The sequence below is a fragment of the Nerophis ophidion genome, linkage group LG25 (genome assembly GCF_033978795.1).
Source record: "Nerophis ophidion isolate RoL-2023_Sa linkage group LG25, RoL_Noph_v1.0, whole genome shotgun sequence".
Classification (NCBI taxonomy): domain Eukaryota; kingdom Metazoa; phylum Chordata; class Actinopteri; order Syngnathiformes; family Syngnathidae; genus Nerophis; species Nerophis ophidion.
In genome coordinates this window covers 29,339,989-29,357,406 of record NC_084635.1, presented here as the reverse complement: position 1 = coordinate 29,357,406, position 17,418 = coordinate 29,339,989, and positions in this window count along the sequence as shown.

Below are 17,418 nucleotides of genomic sequence, written 5' to 3'. Positions count from 1 at the left end.
GTTGGATCCACTATGGATTGGACTCTCATACTATTATGTTAGATCCACTATGGACTGGACTCTCATTATTATGTTCGATCCACTATGGACTGGACTCTGACTATTTTGTTGGATCCACTATGGACTGGACAATATTATGCTAGACCCACTTGACGTAAATTGCATCGGGGGGGGGGTTGAATATTGTAACATTGTAGTGTCCTGGAAGAGTTCGTGCTGCAATGGCTTCTGGGTATTTGTTCTGTTGTCTTTATGTTGTTCTACGGTGCGGATGTTCTCCCAAAATGTGTTTGTTATTCTTGTTTGGTGTGGGTTCACAGTGTGCCGCATATTTTGTAACAGTGTTAAAGTTGTTTATACGGCCACCCTCAGTGTGACCTGTGTGTCTGTTGACCAAGTATGCTTTGCATTCACCTATGTGCACACTGTTTGAATGGAGGAAAAGTGGACGTGACTACAGGTTGTAGAGGACGCTTAAGACACGCCCCTGATATACTTGTCCAGTTGGAAATCAGGAGAAAATCAGGAGATGGTTGGCCCGGGAGATTTCCGGGAGGGCCACTGAAATCCGGGAGTCTCCCGGGAAAATCGGCAGAGTTGTCAAGTACGGGTCACCCACATCTGCGGTCTTCTCCAAGATTTCTCATTGTCATCCCACTGGGTTGAGTTTTTCCTTGCCCTGATCTGAACCGAGGATGTCGGTTGTGGCTTGTGCAGCCCTTTGAGACACTTGCGATTTAGGGCTATATAAATAAACATTGATCGATTGATCGATCCATAGGAGATCACCATCAAATGACCAAATTCCAAACGGCTCGTGAATATAATGAATATAAATATCTTTGCAATGTCGCAGATTTGTGGGACTCATGCAGATCCCAAATACACACCAGCAGGTACCAACAGGTGAGAAATGTTGGCCTTCAAAACCACTTGTAATGTTCTTCAGTCTTAGAAGGGTGTTTGGTGCGGGACTCACCTACGTTTCAGCAGACACGTGACACCGTTACTCACTTTTCAGAAGTGCAGATCCTGGATGACGAGAAGAGAAGTTTTGGACGGCTCGCCGAGGTGGGCAGGGATGATTGACACCTCCTGTTTTATTTCGGCTTTTCCGTCCGCGAGCGTAATCAGCAGCTGGAGAACAACACGGCTGTGAAGACCGAGCACAATTTGAAAACAAGCGGCGGGCAAACAAACCTGGCAGCTGCCAATATTTCCAAGCACATTTCATTATAAAAATGGGAGGGGGGATAAAAAAAATAAATAAATAAAAAAGACAAGGGCAACAGAAAAGTTCTTTTCTGCGGCCTTTGGAAATGGAAAAAAAAAAGACCTTCATTCATTCACAAGGCAAGTCAGCTTTTGTCTGTTGTGATGGGTCGTTTGCTCCGAGAATACTTTTCTGAGGAGTTTTATTGTATTCTCATTCTTATACTGTCTTATACCTTGTCCATCCATCCATTTTTCTACCGCTTATTCCCTTTTTTGGGGTCGCTGGCGCCTATCTCAGCTACAATCGGGCGGAAGGCGGGGTACACCCTGGACAAGTCGCCACCTCATCGCAGGGCCAACACAGATAGACAGAAAACATTCATACTCACATTCACACACTAAGGACAATTTAGTGTTGCCAATCAACCTATCCCCAGGTGCATGTCTTTGGAGGTGGGAGGAAACCGGAGTACCCCCACATTCACGGGGAGAACATGCAAACTTCACACAGAAAGATCCCGAACCTTGGATTGAACCCAGGACTGCAGGACCTTCGTATTGTGAGGCAGACGCACTAACCCCTCTGCCAGCGTGAAGCCCTTATACCTTGTAAGAAACAATATATGAATAATACATGTCAGTATTTATCTGTAAATAACAATATATAATGTTGTGGGGCTGTCTTGGTTGACAAGACGTCAAGCATCGCGTGGACATCGGGGGCGGTACCTCTGGATTGGCAGACCGGGGTGGTGGTTCCTCTCTTTAACCACTTGATGCCACCTCAGTAGAAGCATTTAAGTCTCACCTTAAAACTCATTTGTATACTCTAGCCTTTAAATAGACTCCCTTTTTAGACTAGTTGATCTGCCGTTTCTTTTCTTTTCCTCCTATGTCCCACTCTCCCTTGTGGAAGTGGTCCGGTCCGATCCGGTGGCCATGTACTGCTTGCCTGTGTATCGGCTGGGGACATCTCTGCGCTGCTGATCCGCCTCCGCTTGGGATGGTTTCCTGCTGGCTCCGCTGTGAACGGGACTCTCGCTGCTGTGTTGGATCCGCTTTGGATTGGACTCTCGCGATTGTGTGGATCCATTATGGATTGAACTTTCACAGTATCATGTTAGACCCGCCCGACATCCATTGCTTTCCTCCTCTCCAAGGTTCTCATAGTCATCATTGTCACCGACGTCCCACTGGGTGTGAGTTTTCCTTGCCCTTATGTGGGCCTACCGAGGATGTTGTAGTGGTTTGTTTTGTGGTTTGTGTAGCCCTTTGAGACACCAGTGATTTAGGATTATATAAGTAAACATTGATTGATTTAAGAAGGGGGACCGGAGGGTGTGTTCCAACTATCGTGGGATCACACTCCTCAGCCTTACCAGGAAGGTTTATTCAGGTGTACTGGAGAGGAGGCTACGCCGGATAGTCGAACCTCAGATTCAGGAGGAACAGTGTGGTTTTCGTCCTGGTCGTGGAACTGTGGACCAGCTCTATACTCTGGGGAGGATTCCTTGAGGGTGCATGGGAGTTTGCCCAACCAGTCTACATGTGCTTTGTGGACTTGGAGAAGGCATTCGACCGTGTCCTTCGGGAAGTCCTGTGGGGAGTGCTCAGAGAGTATGGGGTATTGGACTGTCTTATTGTGGCGGTCCGCTGCCTGTATGATCAGTGTCAGAGCTTGGTCCGCATTGCCGGCAGTGAGGATTGGACTCCGCCAAGGCTGCTCTTTGTCACCGATTCTGTTCATAACTTTTATGGACAGAATTTCTAGGTGCAGTCAAGGCGTTGAGGGGTTCCGGTTTGGTGGCCGCAGGATTGGTGGCCGCTTCATCTGGCCGGGATCTTCAGCTCTCACTGGATCGGTTCGCAGCCAAGTGTGAAGCGACCGGAATGAGAATCAGCACCTCCAAGTCCGAGTCCATGGTTCTCGCCCGGAAAAGGGTGGAGTGCCATCTCCGGGTTGGGGAGGAGACCCTGCCCCAAGTGGAGGAGTTCAAATACCTAGGAGTCTTGTTCACGAGTGAGGGAAGAGTGGATCGTGAGATCGACAGGCGGATTGGTGCGGCGTCTTCAGTAATGCGGACGTTGTACCGATTCGTTGTGGTGAAGGAGCTGAGCCGGAAGGCAAAGCTCTCAATTTACCGGTCGATCAACGTTCCCATCCTCACCTATGGTCATGAGCTTTGGGTCATGACCGAAAGGATAATATCATGGGTACAAGCGGCCGAAATGAGTTTCCACCGCCGGGTGGCGGGGCTCTCCCTTAAAGATAGGGTGAGAAGCTCTGCCATCCGGGAGAACCTCAAAGTAAAGCCTCTGCTCCTCCACATCGAGAGAAAAGATGAGGAGTCAGATGAGGTGGTTCCGGCGTCTTGTCAGGATGCCACCCGAACGCCTACCTAGGGAGGTGTTTAGGGCACGTCCAACGGGTAGGAGGCCACGGGGAAGACCCAGGACACGTTGGGAAGACTATGTCTCCAGGCTGGCCTGGGAACGCCTCGGGATCCCCCGGGAAGATCTCGACGAAGTGGCTGCAGAGAGAGAAGTCTGGGCTTCCCTGCTTAGGCTGCTGCCCCCGCGACCCAACCTCGGATAAGCGGAAAAAGATGGATGGAACAATATAAAAATAATAAATGTCAGTGTTTAGCTGTAAATAACAATATATAAATAATAATAACAGTGTTTATCTGCAAATAACAATATATCAATAATAAATGTCAGTAATTAGCTGTAAGTAACAATATATCAATAATACATGTCAGAGTGTATCTGTAAATAATATATAAATAATTAATGTCAGTTTTTATCAGTAAATAACAATATATAAATTATTAATGTCACTGTTTATCTTTAAATAACATTAAATAAATAAAAAATGTCAGTGTTTATCTATAAGTAACAATATAATAATAATAAATGTCATTTTCTATCCGTAAATAACAATTTATCAATAATATATGTCAGTGATTACCTGTAAATAACAATATATAAATAATATATGTAAATGTTTATCTGTAAATAACACTATATAAATTATAAATGTTGCTGTTTATCTGTAAATAACAATATATACAAAATAAATGTTAGTGTTTATCCGAAAATAACAAAATATAAATAATAAATGTCAGTTATTCTCTGTAAATAACAATATGTAAATAATAAATGTCAGTGATTATCTGTAAATAACAATATGTAAATAATAAATGTCAGTGTTTATCTGTAAATAACAATATATCAAGGTCACAACCTGACATTGATCAAACGTTGTCAAAAAGCATGTTGCTTCAACGTTGTATTTGTTTTGTAGAATAAAGGTTAGGAAAATTACCAAAATTCAATGTCAAATCAAGGTCACAACCTGGCACTTATTAAACTTTGTCAAAAAAAATGTTGTTTCAACATTCTATTTGTGTTGTATCCAATCCAATCCACTTTATTTATATAGCACATTTAAACAATAAAATGTTTCCAAAGGGCTGCACAACAATATTAAAAACAACATTCAAATACTATCCTACATTGTAGGATATTGGTTGCAAAATGACCAAAATTCAATGGCCAAAATAGTGTCAGAACTCAACATTGATTAAAAGTTGTCAAAAAGCATATCGTTTCAAAATGTATTAATGTTGTAGAATATTGGTTCGGAAAATTACCAAAATTCAATGGTCAAATCCAAGGTCACAACCTGACATTGAACAGACGTCTAAAAGGATGTTTTTTCAACGTTGTATTTGTGTTGTAAAATATTCGACGGGAAATTACAAAATTTCAACGGCCAAATCAACGTCACAACCCAACATGTATTAAACGTTGTCAAAAAGCATGTTGTTTGAACGTTGTATTTGTGTTGTAGAATATTGTTTGGGAAATTACCAAAATTCAATGGTCAATGTCATAATCTGATATTGATTAAACATCGTCAAAAAGCATGTTTCTTCAACGTCGTATTTATGTTGTAGTATATTGGTTAGGAAAATTACCAAAATTCAATAGTCAAATCCAAGGTCACAACCTGACATTGAATAAATGTTGTCAAATAGCATGTTGCTTCAACGTTGCATTTGTGTTGTAGAATATTGGTTAGAAAATTACCAGAATTCAATGGTCAAATCAATGTCAAAACCCAACATTGATTAAATGTAGTCAAAAAGCATGTTGTTTCAACGTTGTATTTGTGTTGTAGAATATTGGTCCGGAAAATTACCAAAATTTAATGGTCAAATCCTAGGTCATAACCTGACATTGAACAAACGTCGTCAAAAAGCATGTTGTTTTAATGTTGTATTTGTGTTGTAGAATATCGGTTGCAAAATGAACAAAATTAAATGGTCACGTGAACGTCAAAATCCAACATTGATTTAACATTCTCAAAAAGCATGTTGTTTCAACGTTCTATTTTTGTTGTAGAATATTGTTTGGGAAATTACCAAAATTAAATGGCCAAGTGAACGTCAAAATCCAACATTGATTTAACGTTGTCAAAAAGCATGTTGTTTCAACATACTATTTGTGCTGTAGAATATTGGTTGGGAAATTAGCAAAATTCAATGGTCAAATCAACGTCAGAACCCAACATTGATTAAACGTTGTCAAAAATCATGTTGTTTCAACGTTGTATTTGTGTTGTAGAATATTGGTTCGGAAAATTACCAAAATTCAATGGTCAAATCCTAGGTCACAACCTGACATTGATTAAACTTTGTCAAAAAGCATGTTGTTTCAACGTTGTTTTTGTCTTGTAGAATATTGGTTGGCAAATGACCAAATTTAAATGGTCATGTGAACGTCAAATTCCAACATTGACTTAACGTTGTCAAAAAGCATGTTGTTTCAACTTTCTATTTGTGGTATAGAATATTGGTTGGGAAATGACCAAAATTCAATGGTCAAATCAACGTCAGAACCGAACATTGATTAAACGTTGTCAAAAAGCATGTTGTTTCAAACTTGTATTTATTTTGTAGAATATTGGTTCGGAAAATTACCAAAATTCAATGGTCAAATCCTAGGTCATAACCTGACATTGATTAAACTTTGTCAAAAGCATGTTGTTTCAACGTTGTTTTTGTGTTGTAGAATATTGGTTGGGAAATGACCAAATTTAAATGGCCAAGTCAACGTCAAAATTCAACATTGATTTAACGTTGTCAAAAAGCATGTTGTTTCAACGTTCTATTTGTGTTTTAGAATATTGGTTGGGAAATTACCAAAATTAAATGGTCAAGTGAATGCCAAAATCCAACATTGATTTAACTTTGTCAAAGAGCATGTTGTTTCAACGTTCTGTTTGTGTTGTAGAATATTGGTTGGCAAATGAAAAAAATGCAATGGTCAAATCAAAGTCAGAACCTAGCATTGATTTAACGTTGTCAAAAAGCATGTTGTTTCAACGTTGTATTTGTGCTGTGGAATATTGGTTGGGAAATGACCAAAATTCAATGGTCAAATCAACGTCAGAACCTAACTTTGATTAAACGTTATCAAACAGCATGATGTTTCAAACTTGTATTTATGTTATAGAATATTGGTTCGGAAAATTACCAAAATTCAATGGTCAAATCCTATGTCACAACCTAACATTGATTAAACTTTGTCAATTAGCATTTTGTTTTAACATTGTTTTTGTGTTGTATAATATTGGTTGGGAAATGACCAGAATTAATGGTCAAGTGAACGTCAAAATCAAACATTGATTTAACGTTGTCAAAGAGCATGTTGTTTCAATGTTGTATTTGTCTTGTAGAATATTGGTTGGCAAATGACCAAAATTCAATGTTCAAATCAACGTCAGAACCTAACATTGATTAAACGTTGTCAAAAAAGCATGTTGTTTCAAACTTGTATTTATGTTGTAGATTATTGGTTCGGAAAATTACCAAAATTCAATGTACAAATCCAAGGTCACAACCTGACATTTATTAAACTTTGTCAAAAAGCATGTTGTTTCAATGTTGTATTTATGTTGTAGTATATTAGTTAGGAAAATTACCAAAATTCAATGGTCCAATCAAGGTTACAACCTGACATTGATTAAACGTTGTCAAAAAGCATGTCTGCTTTAGCACCGCCGGTAAATAGCATGTCAGCGTCGATTAGCGTAGCATGTTAGTATCAATTAGCTGGCAGTCAACATCAACAAAACTCACCTTTGTGATTTCGTTGACTATCGTTGCAAATGCATCTGCAGGTTATCCATACATCTCTGTGCCATGTCTGCTTTAGCATCGTCGGTAAAATGTGCAGACACTCTGGCACATTCAGTGGGGTTCTGGCGGCAGACACTTTCTCATCTTCGGGCCAGTGGTGCAACTTGAATCCCTCCCTGTTAGTGTTGTTACACCCTCCGACAACACACCGTCGAGGCATGATGTCGCCAAGGTTCCAAAAAATAGTGAAAGAAACGGAAAATAACAGAGCTGAGACCCGGTGTTTGTAATGTGTTGAAAATGAAAATGGTGGGTGTGTTACCTCGGCGACGTCACGTTCCGACGTCATGGCTTCCAGCGCGATAAACAGAAAGGCGTTTAATTCGCCAAAATTCACCCATTCAGAGTTCGGAAATCGGTTAAAAAAATAGATGGTCTTTTTTCTGCACCATCAAGGTATATATTGACGCTTACATAGGTCTGGTGATAATGTTCCCCTTTAAACGTCATCAAAAACATGTTGTTTCAACGTTCAATCAATCAATCAATGTTTACTTATATAGCCCTAAATCACTGGTGTCTCAAAGGGCTGCACAAACCACCACGACATCCTCGGTAGGCCCACATAAGGGCAAGGAAAACTCACACCCAGTGGGACATCGGTGACAATAATGACCCAGTGGGACGTCGGTGACAATGATGACTATGAGAACATTAGAGAGGAGGAAAGCAATGGATGTCGAGCGGGTCTAACATGATACTGTGAGAGTTCAATCCACAATGGATCCAACACAGTCGCGAGAGTCCAGTCCAAAGCGGATCCAACACAGCAGCGAGAGTCCTGTTCACAGCGGAGCCAGCAGGAAACCATCACAGGCGGAGGCGGATCAGCAGCGCAGAGATGTCCCCAGCCGATACACAGGCAAGCAGTACATGGCCACCGGATCGGACCGGACCCCCTCCACAAGGGAGAGTGGGACATAGAAGAAAAAGAAAAGAAACGGCAGATCAACTGGTCTAAAAAGGGAGTCTATTTAAAGGCTTGAGTATACAAATGAGTTTTAAGGTGAGACTTAAATGCTTCTACTGAGGTAGCATCTCGAACTGTTACCGGGAGGGCATTCCAGAGTACTGGAGCCCGAACGGAAAACGCTCTATAGCCCGCAGACTTTTTTGGGCTTTGGGAATCACTAATAAGCCGGAGTCCTTTGAACGCAGATTTCTTGCCGGGACATATGGTACAATACAATCGGCAAGATAGGATGGAGCTAGACCGTGTAGTATTTTATACGTAAGTAGTAAAACCTTAAAGTCACATCTTAAGTGCACAGGAAGCCAGTGCAGGTGAGCCAGTACAGGCGTAATGTGATCAAACTTTCTTGTTCTTGTCAAAAGTCTAGCAGCCGCATTTTGTACCAACTGTAATCTTTTAATGCTAGACATGGGGAGACCCGAAAATAATACGTTACAGTAGTCGAGGCGAGACGTAACAAACGCATGGATAATGATCTCAGCGTCTTTAGTGGACAGAATGGAGCGAATTTTAGCGATATTACGGAGATGAAAGAAGGCCGTTTTAGTAACGCTTTTAATGTGTGCCTCAAAGGAGAGAGTTGGGTCGAAGATAATACCCAGATTCTTTACCGTGTCGCTTTGTTTAATTATTTGGTTGTCAAATGTTAGAGTTGTATTATTGAATAGAGTTCGGTGTCTAGCAGGACCGATAATCAGCATTTCCGTTTTTTTGGCGTTGAGTTGCAAAAAGTTAGCGGACATCCATTGTTTAATTTCATTAAGACTCGCCTCCAGCTGACTACAATCCGGCGTGTTTTTGATCTGCTCAACATCAGGACCGAATTCAACCAGTTGTAATTGTTTTATCGTCATGCGCCTGCCGGGATCATTTTCCACATCTTCAGGTCTAAATCATCCTAAACTGGGGGTCCTAACAATACCAAACAAGCTGGTTTACCTAATTTCCTTGCGTTCGTTGAACTCGTCTGTTTTCCGAAACGAGAGTTTTGGGGTTAATTCCAGTGTCAGACACAAGGCTCCGAGATGGACCCCGTCGCCAGAAGCCTGATTGTCCTAATGGGCCATTCATCAGTTGTAATTTGCCAAGCTAATCTTCCTATAACAGGGAAATACACCTGGCCATTTTACACTAATGAAGCAAGCCATTATTGATATAATGCCAGATTGAGAGGCCAAATTTAAGGTGGCAGTTCGGGGGAAGCGAGACCTTTCCGTAAAGGCCCCATCATCATGTATTAATATGAGGTTATTAATGAAGGTCCATTACACCTGAGGGCGAAGAATACACTCGCCTCCTTGACAAAGGATTCGTCCTACGGTCTGGCGTGAGCAATAGAAATGATGAGCTGTTGTTCTCGGCATCATTCAGACGGCCTTGACGACAAATAAAAGGAAAACTATTAGAAAAAAGTAGGCCGAGATGGCACGAACTGTCCACTTTTCACATATAATCCCCACATGTACTGTACTCTCTTCTTTGCAGAGGCCTAACAAGCAGTGTGCAGTTCAGTCTGTTATTTTGTTTTAAGTACACATTTTCCAACATTTAGCGGCAATGTGGCAGTCGGTTGCCTGGGTTACGCAGGGCAAGCTCAAACAAACGGAAAAAGTCCAGAGCAAAAGTCACAAAAAAGGCTTCTTTAGGGCAAAAATGATGATTGATAATGATTTTTTTTTATCAGTTCCTTCTTCTGCAGTGTCAATCAATCAATGTTTACTTATATAGGCCTACTTCACCAGTGTCTCAAAGGGCTGCAAAAGCCACACGACATCCTCGGCTCAGATCCCACATCAGGGCAAGGAAAAATTCAACCCAATGGGACAATGAGAAACCTTGAAGGGGAAACCAGATGCAATGGACGTCGAGTGGGTCTAGCATAATATTGTGAGAGTCCAGTCCATAGTAGACCTAACGTGATAGTGAGAGTCCAGTCCATAGTGGATCTAACATAATAGTGAGAGTTCAGTCCATAGTGGATTTAACATAGTGTTGTGAGAGTCCAGTCCATAGTGGATCTAACATAATTTTGTGAGAGTCCAGTCCATAGTGGATTAAACATAATAGTGTGAGAGTCCAGTCCATAGTGGATTACACATAATTTTGTGAGAGTCCTGTCCATGGTGTATCTAAGATAATTGTGAGAGTCCAGTCCATAGTGCATCTAACATAATGGTGTAAGAGTCCAGTCCATAGTGGATCTAACAAAATGTTGTAAGAGTCCAGTCCATAGTGAATCTAACATTATTTTGTGAGAGTCCAGTCCATAGTGGATTAAACATAATAGTGTGAGAGTCCAGTCCATTGTGGATTACACATAATTTTGTGAGAGTCCTGTCCATAGTGGATCTAAGATAATAGTGAGAGGCCAGTCCATAGTGCATCTAACATAATGGTGTAAGAGTCCAGTCCATAGTGGATCCAACAACATTTTGTAAGAGTCCAGTCCATAGTGAATCTAACATTATTTTGTGAGAGTAGAGTCCATAGTGCATCTAACATAATGGTGTGAGAGTTCAGTCAATAGTGGATCTAACATAATAGTGAGAGTCCAGTCCATAGTGGATTTAATATAATAGTACGAGTCCAGTCCATAGTAGATCTAACATAATGGTGTGAGGGTCCAGTCCATAGTGGATTTAACATAATTTTGTGAGAGTCCAGTCCATAGTGGATCCAACATAATAGTGTAAATCCAGTCCATAGTGGATCTAACATAATATTTTGAGAGTCCAGTCCATAGTGGATTTAACATAATAGTGTGGGAGTCCAGTCCAAAGTGGATTTAACATAATAGTGTGAGAGTCCAGTCCATAGTGTATCTAACATAATAGTGAGAGTCCAGTCCATAGTAGATCTAACATAATAGTGAGAGTCCAGTCCATAGCAGATCTAACATAATGGTGTGAGAGTCCAGTCCATAGTGAATTTAACATAATTTTGTAAAAGTCCAGTCCATAGTGGATTTAACATGATTTTGCGAGAGCCCAGTCCATAGTGGATCTAACATAATAGTATGAGAGTCCAGTCCATAGTGCATCAAACATAGTAGTGAGAGTCCAGTCCATAGTGGATCTAACATAATAGTGTGAGAGTTTAGTCCATAGTGGATCTAACATAATAGTGAGAGTCCAGTCCATAGTAGATCTAACAAAATGGTGTGAGAGTCCAGTCCATAGTGGATTTAACATCATAGTGTGAGAATCCAGTCCATAGTGGATTTGACATAATAGTGTGAGAGTCCAGTCCATAGTGGATCTAACATAATAGTGTGAGAGTCCAGTCCATAGTGGATATAACATTAGAGTGTGAGAGTCCAGGCCATAGTGGATCTAACATAATAGTGTGAGAGTCCAGTCCATAGTGGATCTAACATAATGGTGTGAGAGTCCAGTCCCTATTGGATTTAACATAATTTTGTGAGAGTCCAGTCCATAGTGGATCTAACATAATAGTGTGAGAGTCCAGTCCATAGTAGATCTAACATAATAGTGAGAGTCCAGTCCATAGTGGATCTAACATAATAGTACGAGTCCAGTCCATAGTAGATCCAACATAATGGTATGAGAGTCCAGTCCATAGTGGATTTAACATAATTTTGTGAGAGTACAGTCCATGGTGTATCTAACATAATCGTGTGTGTCCAGTCCATAGTGGATCTAACATAATATTTTGAGAGTCCAGTCCATAGTGGATTTAACATCCTAGTGTGAGAATCCAGTCCATAGTGGATTTGACATAATAGTGTGAGATTCCATTCCATAGTGGACCTAACATAATAGTGTGAGAGTCCAGTCCATAGTGGATCTAACACAATTTTGTGAGGGTCCAGTCCATAGTGGATCTAACATAATAGTGAGAGAGTCCAGTCCATAGTGGATTTAACATAATAGTGTGAGAGTCCAGTCCATAGTGGATTTAACATAATTTTGTGAGAGTCCAGTCCATAGTGGATCTAACATAATAGTGAGAGTCCAGGCCATAGTGGATTTAACATAATTTTGTGAGAGCCCAGTCCAAAGAGGATCTAACATAAGTGTCATTGTATTGTGTTGTTTTCATCCGTTCCAGTATCAAAAATGTTTGGCTCAACCAGAAATACCAAGCACCCCCCCAAAAAAAGTGTTTAATAATATCCCGGATTACCCATAATTACCGGTTTTCCGGAACATTTTTCCCGTTTGAAATGAATAGGGCATTTTCGAACTTAAACAATTCTAAAATTACGTAACCGATTTGACCGTTCGACCATCCACACACTCCACTCACCTTGGACAGTCTAACTATCATTTTGCAAGTTTCAAAAAAAATTCCAAGAATTACCAGAATTTCCAGTTTTCCAAATACCTTTGTTTTACCTCTTCCACATTTTTCAACCAATTCCAACCTCTCATCATTCAAATCATTTCTCTTACTTGGGACAACAAATGTTCCTTTTTTTTCTCGTAAATGTTACCAGTTACAATCAAACTACCATTTTGCAAGTTAAAAGAAAAAATTCCAGGAATTACCAGAATTTCCGGTTTTCCAGATACCTTTGTTTTACCACTTCTACATTTTTCAACCAATTCCAACTTCTCATCCTTCAAATAATTTCTCTTAAATGGGGCAACAAATGTTTCTTTGTTTTTCCTCGTAAAAGTTACCAATTACAATCAAACTACGATTATGCAAGTTTTTTTTTAAAAATCCAGGAATTACCAGAATTTCCGGTTTTCCAAATACCTTTGTTTTTACCTCTTCCGCATTTTTCAACCAATTCCAACCTCTCATCCTTCAAAACATTCCTCTTACTTGGGTCAACAAACGTTCCTTTTTTTTTTTCTCGTAAAAGTTACCATTACAATCAAACTACCATTTTGCAAGTTTAAAAAAAATTCCAGGAATTACCAGAATTTCTGGTTTTCAAATACCTCTCTTTTACCTCTTCCACATTTTTCAACCAATTCGAAACTCTCATCCTTCAAATCATTCCTCTTACTTGGGACAACAAACGGTCCTTTTTTTTTTCTCTCGTAAAAGTTACCAGTTACAATCAAACTACATTTATGCAAGTTTAAGAAAAATTCCAGAAATTACCAGAATTTCCGGTTTTCCAAATACCTTTGTTTTACCTCTTCCACATTTTTCAACCATTTCCAACCTTTCATCCTTCAAATAATTTCTCTTACTTGGGACAACAAATTCTCCTTTTTTTTTCTCATAAAATTTGCCAGTTACAATCAAACTACCATTTTGCAATTTAAAAAAAAATTCCAGGAATTACCAGAATTTCCGGTTTTCCAGATACCTTTGTTTTACCTCTTCCACATTTTTCAACCAATTCCAACCTTTCATCCTTCAAATCATTTCTCTTAGTTGGGACAACAAATGTTCCTTTTTTTTTTATCCCGTAAAAGTTGCCAGTTACTATCAAACTACAATTTTAAAAGTTTAAAAAAAATTCCAGGAATTACCAGAATTTCCATTTTTCCAGATACCTTTGTTTTACCACGTCCACATTTTTCAACCAATTCCAACCTCTCAACCTTTAAATCATTCCTCTTACTTAGGACAACAAATGTTCCTTTGTTTTTCCTCGTAAAAGTTACCAGTTACAATCAAACTACAATCTTGCAACTTCAAAAAAAAAATTCCGGGAATTACTAGGATTTAAGTTTTTTCAAATACCTTTGTTTTACCTCTTCCACATTTTTCAACCAATTCCAACCTTTCATCCTTCAAATCATTTCTCTTACTTGGGACAACAAATTCTCCTTTTTTGTTCTCATAAAATTTGCCAGTTACAATCAAACTACCATTTTGCAATTTCAAAAAAAATTCCAGGAATTACCAGAATTTCCGGTTTTCCAAATACCTTTGTTTTACCGCTTCCACATTTTTCAACCAATTCCAACATCTCATCCTTTAAATCATTCCTCTTACTTGGGACAACAAATGTTAATTTTTTTCCCTCGTAAAAGTTCCCGGTTACAATCAAACTACCATTTTGCAACTTAAAAAAAAAAATCCAGGAATTACCAGAATTTAAGTTTTTTCAAATTCCTTTGTTTTACCTCTTCCACATTTTTTAACCATTTCCAACCTTTCATCTTTCAAATCATTTTTTCTTACTTGGGTCAACAAACGTTCCTTTTTTTTTTCTCGTAAAAGTTACCATTACAACCAAACTACCATTTTGCAAGTTTAAAAAAAATTCCAGGAATTACCAGAATTTCTGGTTTTCAAATACCTCTGTTTTACCTCTCCCACATTTTTCAACCAATTCCAAACTCTCATCCTTCAAATCATTCCTCTTACTTGGGTACAACAAACGTTCCTTTTTTTTTTTTTCTCGTAAAAGTTACCGGTTACAATCAAACTACATTTATGCAAGTTTAAGAAAAATTCCAGGAATTACCAGAATTTCCGGTTTTCCAAATACCTTTGTTTTACCTCTTCCACATGTTTCAACCAATTCATACCTCTCATCATTCAAATTATTTCTCTTACTTGATACAACAAATGTTCTTTTTTTTTCTCGTAAAAGTTACCAGTTCCAATCAAACTACCATTTTGCAAGTAAAACAAAAATTCCAGGAATTACCAGAATTTCTGGTTTTCCAAATACCTTTGTTTTACCTCTTCCACATTTTTCAACCAATTCCACCCTCTCATCCATCAAATCATTCCTTTTACTTGGGACAACAAACGTTCCTTTTTTTTTTTCTCGTAAAAGTTACCAGTTACAATCAAACTACCTTCATGCGAGTTTAAGAAAAATTCCAAGAATTACCAGAACTTCCGGTTTTCCAAATACCTTTGTTTTACCTCTTCCACATTTTTTAACCAATACCAACCTCTCAACCTTTAAATCATTCCTCTTACTTGGGACAACAAATGTTCCTTTGTTTTTCCTCGTAAAAGTTACCAGTTACAATCAAACTACAATTTTGCAACTTCAAAAAAAAAAATCCAGGAATTACTAGGATTTAAGTTTTTTCAAATACCTTTGTTTTACCTCTTCCACATTTTTCAACCATTTCCAACCTTTCATCCTTCAAATAATTTCTCTTACTTGGGACAACAAATTCTCCTTTTTTTTTCTCATAAAATTTGCCAGTTACAATCAAACTACCATTTTGCAATTTAAAAAAAAATTCCAGGAATTACCAGAATTTCCGGTTTTCCAAATACTTTTGTTTTACCACTTCCACATTTTTCAACCAATTCCAACCTCTCATCCTTTAAATCATTCCTCTTACTTGGGACAACAAATGTTGATTTTTTTTCCTCGTAAAAGTTCCCGGTTACAATCAAACTACTATTTTGCAACTTAAAAAAAAAAATTCCAGGAATTACCAGAATTTAAGTTTTTTCAAATTCCTTTGTTTTACCTCTTCCACATTTTTTAACCATTTCCAACCTTTCATCCTTCAAATAATTTTTTCTTACTTGGGACAACAAACGTTCCTTTTTTTTCTCGCAAAAGTTACCTGTTACAGTCAAATTACCATTTTGCAAGTCAAAAAAAAAGTCCAGGAATTTCCAGAATTTCCGGTTTTCCAAATACTTTTGTTTTACCTCTTCCACATTTTTCAACCAATTCCAACCTCTTGTCCTTCAAATCATTCCTCTTACTTGGGTCAACAAATGTTCCTTTTTTTTCCCCTCATAAAAGTAACCAATTACAGTCAAACTACCATTTTGCAACTTAAAAAAAAAATCCAGGAATTACCAGAATTTCTGGTTTTCCAAATACTTTTGTTTTACCTCTTCCACATTTTTCAACCAATTCCAACCTCTTGTCCTTCAAAATATTCCTCTTACTTGGGACAACAAACGTTCCTTTTTTTTTTCTCGTAAAAGTTACCAGTTACAATCAAACTACCTTCATGCAAGTTTAAGAAAAATTCCAAGAATTACCAGAACTTCCGGTTTTCCAAATACCTTTGTTTTACCTCTTCCACATGTTTCAACCAATTCCAACCTTTCATCATTTAAATTATTCCTCTTGATACAACAAATGTTCTTTTTTTTCCTCGTAAAAGTTACCAGTTACAATCAAACTACCATTTTGCAAGTAAAAAAAAAAATTCCAGGAATTACCAGAATTTCTGGTTTTCCAAATACCTTTGTTTTACCTCTTCCACATTTTTCAACCAATTCCACCCTCTCATCCATCAAATCATTCCTCTTACTTGGGACAACAAATGTTCCTTTTTTTATCTCGTAAAAGTTACCTGTTGCAGTCAAACTACCATTTTGTAAATTCAAAAAACAATTCTAGGAATTACCAAAATTTACGGTTGTTCAGATACCTTTGTTTTACCTCTTCCACATTTTTCAACCAATTCCTACCTTTAATCCTTCAAAACATTTCTCTTACTTGGGACAACAAATGTTTGGTTTTTTTCCTCGTAAAAAGTTACTGGTTTTCCAGGAGTTCCGAAATACCAATTCTCAAGTCAAACTTTTACTAAGTCAACATTTTTCAACCGATTAGAAAAGTTCCAACACCAACCCATTTGATATCTTCTAGAGCAATTAGGCTAGTATCAATATTCTCGGTTTTCCCAAAACTCCAAATTTTCTGGAAATTCTTATTCAAATGAATGGACGTCTTCATAGTTCTACATTGTCCTTAATTCTGAAAAAATGTGCACTGCTTCTGCGATGAGATGGCGACTTGTCCAGAGTGTACCACGCCTTCCGCCCGATTGTAGCTGAGATAGGCACCAGCGCCCCCCGCAACCCCAAAAAGGGAATAAGCGGTAGGAAATGGATGGATGGATGTGCATTGCTTTTTACTCGATTCAGACTTTTCAACCGACCTCTCAGAGACAAAACATGTTTTCCCTTATTCAAAAGTCCTCTTAAACCATCCAAAAGCCTTCGTCAACATTTTTTATACATACTGTAAGTAAATACATAATGTATAAACATTCATTTTAACATGTTACATTTACATATTTTGCTCATTTTAGGCATGCGTAGTAATTTCACCGACATATACATATATATATATATATATATATATAT